This window comes from Alligator sinensis, unplaced genomic scaffold (assembly GCF_000455745.1).
Source record: "Alligator sinensis unplaced genomic scaffold, ASM45574v1 scaffold696_1, whole genome shotgun sequence".
Taxonomy (NCBI): Eukaryota; Metazoa; Chordata; order Crocodylia; family Alligatoridae; genus Alligator; species Alligator sinensis.
The window spans coordinates 220,043-228,437 of NW_005843186.1; the positions used below are offsets into that span (position 1 = coordinate 220,043).

At 41.9% G+C, this 8,395-nt stretch overlaps 1 protein-coding gene across 4 annotated transcripts in view; it reads right to left on the reverse strand.

The window, feature by feature from the left end:
- PPFIBP1 (PPFIA binding protein 1) overlaps nucleotides 1-8,395 on the reverse strand; it is a 183,965-nt gene that overhangs the window by 124,474 nt on the left and 51,096 nt on the right. For 2 of the 4 annotated variants that reach the window (XM_025194366.1, XM_025194368.1), the window contains exon 2: nucleotides 5,051-5,126. The exons of 1 other annotated variant lie outside the window; for it this stretch is intronic. The gene's annotated coding sequence lies outside the window, so the exon portion shown is untranslated. Of the gene's footprint in view, nucleotides 1-395; nucleotides 445-5,050; nucleotides 5,127-8,395 lie in introns of all 4 variants that reach the window. One more of the 4 variants, XM_025194367.1, reaches the window with a different exon arrangement.

Below are 8,395 nucleotides of genomic sequence, written 5' to 3' on the forward strand. Positions count from 1 at the left end.
CTGCCACACTCCTCCCTAACTGCAGGGGCCTTGATCTGGCCCCCCACACCTGTTCCCTCCCCCCTCCCCATCCACCATAACAGACTTACGAGCCGGAGGCAGCTGCATCAGTAATCAGATCAGATCAGCCAATATGCTTCCTTCAAAATCGGCTATTAGCCCCCAAAATCTCTAATCGGTGCACCCCTACTTTTTACTACGCAAGTGAACAGAAGCAAGATTGTGACAGATCTTAAAAGGGAAATCTGATCTTTCTTTAAAATAAGCTTTTCTTTAGGAAAGAATATCTGAAACTTAAGAAAGGGCCCAGTCCTAATACAGAATTGAGAGCACATAACCGTCAAACCCCGATTTCATTTGGACAATGATGCCACTTTCCTTACCTCCCAACCCACCTCACAGCCCAGGGAAGTCGTTTAACCTCTTCTCACTCAGTTTCCCCATCTGTAAGGCAGGGCAAATAATTATTATTAGAAATGACTACCCAATTTTCTTGTAACAGCTTATTAATCTTTGAAGATGCTCAGAGCCACATAAAAGTGCCAAGTATTATTACTAGATGATGCAATAATATTTTTGTTCCCTCAAATTATTTCAGGAGCTCTACACAGACTACCATATTTCTAATAGAAATGAAATGATTTTCAAAAAGTGGGGCATTTTAAAAACAGACTGCACAATCTTTTTCCAGCTCAGAAAGATTATTCCAAGCACATAAACCTTATTGGCTTATGCATTCAAGAGAAGAACAATATCACTCGACTGGGTTTCTGCTGACAGAATAAGCTTGTCTAAATAATCACAAAAGTCTCCCTCAGTCTTAGAGAGAGAAAAAAAAAATATCAAAGAAGTGGGGAAAAAAGGAAATCATTAGTGAAAACTTTAGTGTTGAATTTAAAATTTCTAAATGTAAAGCGACTTACAGGACAGTAGAAGTCAATTAAATAAAAACAACTGGAAAGGAAAAGAAAAAATGTTCTAAAAAAATACAGTAGACAGGTTACCTACTAGATAAACAGGGCAGTGCACTAAATATTTATGCACTTTCTCGGTGTCTCTGTATCGGAGAGTCCCAGTCAGCATTTTGGGTGAAAAGAATACAAAGCAAAGCATTTCTATGCCCTGGTCCACAACAGACATTTTTGTGTTAAGAAAAAACAGAATGCACCATTTGTTGAACAAACAGTAGCTTTCCTTCCTTAAAAAACACCAAATTCCAATATAAAAAAAAAATACTTTCTATATCCTGTCACCCCCTTTGCCATCAGTAAGAAAAGAATGGAACAGTGCACATGAATGAAACAGTGCACATGACTGGGCAGGACCACACTACCACTCTTAAATGAGTCTACCATGCTCTAGTTGCACATAATCAAGGCTGTACAGAAGTGAGACTCTTCTTTACAAGATGTGCTGGAATTTTGCCTCTGTGGAATTGGCAGCAAACTCGCAATGCTTTTGAATCTGCAAGGCACTGGAGGGGCTCCCAGGTATTGAGACTACAGTCGATGACATGCTGATCAGAGAAGGAGACATCAAGGAAAGCAAGTGTTGACAGTACAGACAGCCAAGAAACTGATAAGTCAAAACAGAGAGGAAGAGATCCCTGCAAGGCAATTTTGGACCACTATGCTTCATCCTACAAACCAGTGGCACTCAACCTTTCAGTTCCATGGGCCAGGTGACTGGCATGGGGCTGGTCCATGGGCTGGATCCTGCACTGCGTGAATTGGGCCCCGTGCCATACTGTCCCACATACCTGGCCATGCAATCTGCCTTCAAGGCTCTCCCACAGGTCCAGACATTTGGCAGCTAGGGGAGCAACCACTGTTCCCCCACAGCCAAATTTAGACCAATGGGAAGCCCTGCAGGCCAGATGACACAGCTTCATGGGCTGGATCTGACCAATGGACCAGGGTTTGAACACACCTGCTATAGACTATAGTAGGCCCTAAACTGCTTAATAGCAACATAGAATAGCATTTGTTTGACCAAAGATTGGGTAATAAGCAAGCAAAAGAATGTCAGAGTAGGCAAGACAGGTTAACAGAAGTAGACTAAAGGTTGCTTAGAGTAGATTTCGTGGTTTTATGCCAGTTCGATCTAGTTTAAGACAGATGGCTTAAATGGGGAATAAAAATAGGCATATGATTATTATTTAGAGCAGAACCTATTCGGAACATTAAAAAAGCAGCCTTATTTAGTGCAAAATCTAGGTTCATCTCAGACTTTTTGCTCTTCAGCCTTGGACTATGATTCTTGCTAAAAAATAGCCTATCTGCAGATAAACCAAGCTTAGCACTCTTTTAAAAAACTTAATCTGAAACCTAGGTGAAAAGTCCTTTTCTCTAACCAGCTGGCCACCTGTTAGAGGCTTAAGCCTTTAGGACTTGGAAAAGTAATTTTAAATTCTCTCAAATATTAACAAGATTGGTATTTTTTTTAGATTTATACAAATTTTGATCACTTGCTTGATATACCTTAATTATGCTGTTTGGTCATTTATATTTCATCTGCATTTCATTATTAAGATTTGCTGTTAAACTTTATCTACATTTATGTTTGTGAGTATTTAATTTTGGTGCCACTGGCTCTTTGAACATTTTGTGGTTCCCCAAATCCCCCTGGGGTGTCAACAATCCTCCCCAAAACTAGAAAGCAGCCTGGCATAGCAATTATTGCGTAAGGAAAAAAAAAAAATACAAAGGCACTGCTTCCTATCATGCAGGGCAGTCTGCTGGAGAAATGACAACTGGGGCAGAAAAGAGAAAACCAAGCCGCGCACAGGCAGTCCACAAAAAAAGGAGTTGGAGACTTCATGTGGAGAGGGGAATCAACCATTGAGCAGCCATGCAAAGCAATGGCAAAATACAAAAATAAGAAATCCAGCCTGCAACAAGGTCATGAGGTAGCTAAAGAAGTGGACTAAAAACAAACATGGGTGCAAAGTGGCAGCCAAGAGCCTGCACATCCAGCCATACATGGCCACAGACAAGACAGAAGGACAAGAAAAGCTTCAACCATTAGCCAGCCTGAAGACGGAAAGTCAAGAGAAATGAGGAGTATGAACAGTACAGAGTACCTACAACACATCACCCAGGGGAACAAAGGAAAAAGCAATAACAGGTTGGAAGCCAGTCCTCTATTTGTTCCTCCAGTTTGTGCTATCACTAGAAGTGGGAGACTGGCTCAAAAATCAGCACCCTTGAAAGACCATGTGGTCCAACAGTTGTGACTGCTTAAATTTGCATAAATAAAAAAGATGTTTTTGATCATATACTAGGGCTCTGCTCCACTGGATTTGCATGCTCTCATTTGATATGCAGGGTGAGACAGTTCTGGAACAGCTGCATGACAACTGGGAGGGGGGCCAAGGAAAAAACCTTCAGACCTATGACTGGAGAGCCCAATGGGACTCCAGAATGGCATGCCCCTTTGTTAGCATCCTCACAGAGGCTGGTAGGCCCTCACTGGTGAGAAACAGAAAGCATGAACCCAAAAGTAAATATCACCAGCAGTGACCATGAGCAGCAGGCAGCACACCTCAGCTGCCCCCAGCAGTGCTGAGAGAACAGCAAGATGAACCTGATGGCAAGCAGCAGCAGAGCAGTGACTCCAAAAGGTGGCAGGCAGAATGTTGCAGTGCTCCCCAGAGCAGCAGCATGAGGCAGCACACCTCTGGGCTTGCTGCAGCACACTTCAGCACCAGTCCCAGCAGCGGCAATCTCAAGCACAGGCTGGCGGGTTGGGATGATCTTCCCCAGTGAACTAAGGAGCAGCTCTTCTACTCCTTTTTGCTGGGTGAGGTGGTAACCTCCCAGGTGGAAAAAGTTCTCAAGGAGAGAGGTGCACCAGAAGACCCAAGGGGCTTGTTCTTTGGAGCTGTTTGTTATTTGCAGATTTTCTTCTGTTGTTTGGGATGTTATTTGTCTGGGGAGTTATTTCGTATTTTGGGGGTATTTAATAGTTGGGGCTTTCCATAGTTGTTCTGTTTGATACAGTCTAGTTATTTTCTTTCCTATTAATAAACTTATATATACTGTTGGTATCTGCACTGCTTGCAAGCGGGAAAGATGCTCTTTTAGGACCCTCAGTAAAAGATGAAATTGTTCCAGGTTTCTGGGTGAGGGGTTCAAGCCAAAACTCCCCAAATTTGGACTTAGCCCTTGTTTTGCTACCAGGTCCCAGCAGAAGGGTTACACAGGATATGTACTAGAGGGGCTATATATACCAGCCTGCAGCTCCGGCCAGCAAGCCAGCAAATGCTTGCACAAAATATGCAGCAACAATAACATTTGTTGGAAGGATAGACGTGGCAACCTCCTCAAAATTTGTGTGGAAATGCCCATGATGCAGGAGTGAAAGGTTCTCTAGAGAGATTTCTAAAGGGCCAGTTTAGATTTAGAAACACAGAGTCTTTCCATGTTATTACATGTCAAGCAAGTACATGAAATGATTCAGATAAAGGTTAATGGTTCTCAAAGCCAGACTGCAAACTCTGAAACTCAGTTATTCGGGGTCTAGCCAAAAAGTGGTCCAGTTCAAATACCTGTAAAATCTACATTTTTGCATGCAATTACAAATAGAAGATAGATATTCTATTGTCTAATTATTTTTTTCCATCTGGGTTTCTACCAGAATAGAAGAGCTCGTGGGCTTTTAGATTTAGTCTTTGGAAACATGCATGTAGAAGTCTGCTGCAAAATATACAGCTTAGCAGTAAGTCACATGACATCCTGGTCCCCATCCTACACTCTTAAAATAAGGAAAACCTCTACCAATGTGGGTGGAAGTTTTGCTTGAGTAAGTTACAAGGGATCTGACCCTCCAAAAACAACAAACAAAAGGATGTGCCAAAGTTATTCAAAGGAATGGGCATTAGTACTAAAGCAAACATTAATTTACAGTCTCTTTCATGAACTGGATAGAGTGAATCTTTCCTTTGTTTTGGAAGCATATAAGAAAGGTTTTAAGCTATGAAGGCAACAAAGATTGCAGTGATCAAAGATGTCAATAATGAAGAAAGAATCAGAGAACTGAAATTACTTACACTGGAAAGGAGCCTTTATGCAGATTTTCACCAAAGCTCTTGAAACTGTGCAACTAATCCATATAAACTTTTGACACTAAAATAAAAAAAAAATCTAAGTTATTAATCAGCACAAAATGAGATGACTTGCATTAATAGCAGCTCACAGAAACTTCATCATAAAATGATGCAGGATGAAGGACAACCAGTGAATATTAGGAATACAGAGCATCAAAAGGGACAAGTAGAGAGGCAGGAAATGCAGGCTGCAAACAAGTTTCAACTATTCCTGATACAGTTAGTTCCCGATACTTCTGCTGCATGCTGCTACGTCTGTTTCCCGTGATAATCAACAGTGCACAGAATTAAGTTGGGAGATGCCAGAGGAAGCTTTGCAAATGGCCTTCCTCTAAACCTGGGTGCTTGCACATAAAGTTAGGAAGCCAGAGGTGAGAAGGTGAAAGAAAACTGGCAGTACACTCCTACAGCACCAAACGGCAGGTAAAATGTTGCTTAATCCAACATCACAACTCTCACCCCGGCCCATCACAACCTGTTGGGATCAAAGTGAAAGCCAAAAAATCTGGTAAATTTCATCCAATTTTTTTTTTTTTTTTTTTAAATGCTGCCTTTCAGAAACATAAAAAGCCAAATTCAGGGAGATAAGAATCTAGACAGATAAAAATAAATTGCACAAGTTCCACAAAAATGTAACGCAGGAAACAGTAACTTGCACACGAATTTGCAGTAAGATATGGCTACTAAAAAGGTTCATGCCATCTGGGCTGTAATAAATTATCCTTCTATAAATGACTGTCAAAACCATACCTTCGGAAAGAAAATTACAAGCATTAAATATTCACAGCTTGACTGACTTAGTAATGCCCAAGGATAAAATGACAAACAGCATATCAGGGTTCAAAGGAAATAACCATCAGGGAGAGAGAAAAACTATAATGGAAAATACGGAAGTGCAAACAAAGGGTATGTTAAAGTTGAAGGAAGGGAGACTTAGACTGAACAGCAAAGAAAAATGGACAGTGACATGCGGACTGTGGAATAGTCTCCCAAGGTGAGTGGTGAAAGTTTGCTGGTGCTAAAACATGTTCTGTTAAAACTTGCCAAGAACATACTTGGAGGAAGAAATCCTGCTTTGGCAAGGGCAGAGACTGAAAAACCTCAGTGTCTTTTCCAAGCTAGCTCTCTCTGTTTTTGATAACTTGAAGGCAAGAATGCTATTACATACACACAAATCAATTTTTTTTTTCAATAAAATAAAAGCAGCACCTACGTGTTCAAGAGTCAGCTAATGAATCTACTCCCCCACATCTGAAGAGAACACATGTTCTACTGCATTGGCGATGCATAGACAGATTGGTGGTGCACCCCCTGAAAGAAGTGCTGCTGGGGACGCTTGCAGGCAGTTGCTGCTCACCACTCCCCCCTTGCCGCTAATACCACTGGCAGCATCTGCAGGTGGTCACCTACCACCAGTCAGTGCTCACCACCCCCACCCCCCACCTGCTGCCAACACCGCCGCGGTCGTCTGCGGGAGCTCCCCACTCGCCATAGTTTCATAGTTGTTAGGGTTGGAAGGGACCTATCAGATCATCGAGTCCAACCCCCCTGCCAGGCGTTTGTCCAATCTCCTTTTAAACACCTCCAAGGAAGGGGACAGCACGACCCTCCCTTGGAAGCCTATTCCATATTTTAGCAACCCCCACTGTAAAGAATTTTTTCCTGATGTCTAATCTAAATTTGCTCTCTTTCAGTTTGCCATCACCACGCCCCCACCCCCACCATTGCTGCCTGCAGGTGGTCGTCCACTGTGCCCCCCCCCAGCCTCCAGGGGCACGTATTGTTCATGTTCTACTGCTCTGTAGCTCAACTTTGGAGTTCCAGTAGCCATGAAGGCTGTTAACAACAGGTTATCAAGAATGTAACACACACTCAGGCCCCAGACTTGCAGAGGGTCATATCTATGTCCCCTTATGGTCAACTGAGCGGGTTTTACATGGACACAAAGTTTTCTTCAAAATCCTTCAGCAAGAATGTAGTGGGGGGGGGGGAGGGGGGAGTTACTGAATAAGTAATTGTGTTGTGAGCTCTATTCAACACACTCAGGGAAAAATCGTTTGCCATATGGAAAAGGGACAAAACCTGGTAGGCAGGAAAAAATATTTGAAGTTTCTAAACAAGGTAGTGAAGAACGTAGCATACAAAGCCACAGAGTCAGAGAAAAAGTTGCTGGATAGAGTTATTTTAAAATTGACTAGTATAATACAAGGGGCTCAAATGGAAAACATATAATAAAAAAAAAGGAGTTCCACTTTTCTTTCATCTTCTGCCTACAGATTAAGCCTCATAGGCTAAGTATAGGCAGTCAAAAAAGCTCAAGGCTGAATCAATTCAGTCTTCGCAGGTTGTTTAACCCGTGTAGATTGAACCGAGAAGCAAGTGAACAGACATTCACTTTTGATTCTAGAAATGCAGCCACATGCCTGCAGTAGTCCAGGCCAGAAACCAAGGGATGCTAGAGCATGCCTCCCTGCTCTGCTGAAGCAGAGCGCTTGAATCTGAAGGGGATCTGGGACAGAAGTTCAATAAACTGATTTAATCTGATAATATATCCATCCAGGTTTATCTTAAACTAGTTTTGGCTATTTTGAAAGTGGTTTATGTGCACTGAACTTCTGTTATGCTGTAGATTTAAACCGGTTTCCAATCACTTATACCAGTTTATGCGTAATTTTTGTCCCTACCCGTATATGTTGTTCAAGACTTGCTAATTGGCAGGATTCAGGCTCCAAAGTCTGAGGAGATCCAGACATGGCAGCAAAACAGAGAGTGCAGAAATAGGCAATGATTTGTGTGCGCTGCAGAATAGTGCCAAAGATGCAGCTAGACCAGGGGTGTCCAGCCTTTTTGAATGTGGGGCCAGATCATGAGCTTTTTAATCACCCAGTGGGCCGGCGAGCCATCAAAGACCTCACAGGTAGCGGTATCACATCACAAAGTGATGTCATGTGACCTTTGACACCAATGAAGTTGGAGGAAGTAACAATGCAATGGGTCTGGAAACGTGGTTTAAAATCCAAAATAAAAACAATACAAAAGCAAGACTTAAATAATACCAAACACTTGACTAAAATAAACACTTTCACTTCTACTCATTTCTCAATGAATGAAAGAAACATAATGCAAGTCAACAGATCAAATGTGGAAAAGGTATCAGCCAGAGTGGAAACTAATCAAAGCAACAAAATATGGGCATTTTTTAGAATAATCTTCAAGAAGATTTACTTTTATTGAATTAATAACTTGTTAGTAACACATCTTTAACAAGTAGTAACAAGTTGAACCCCC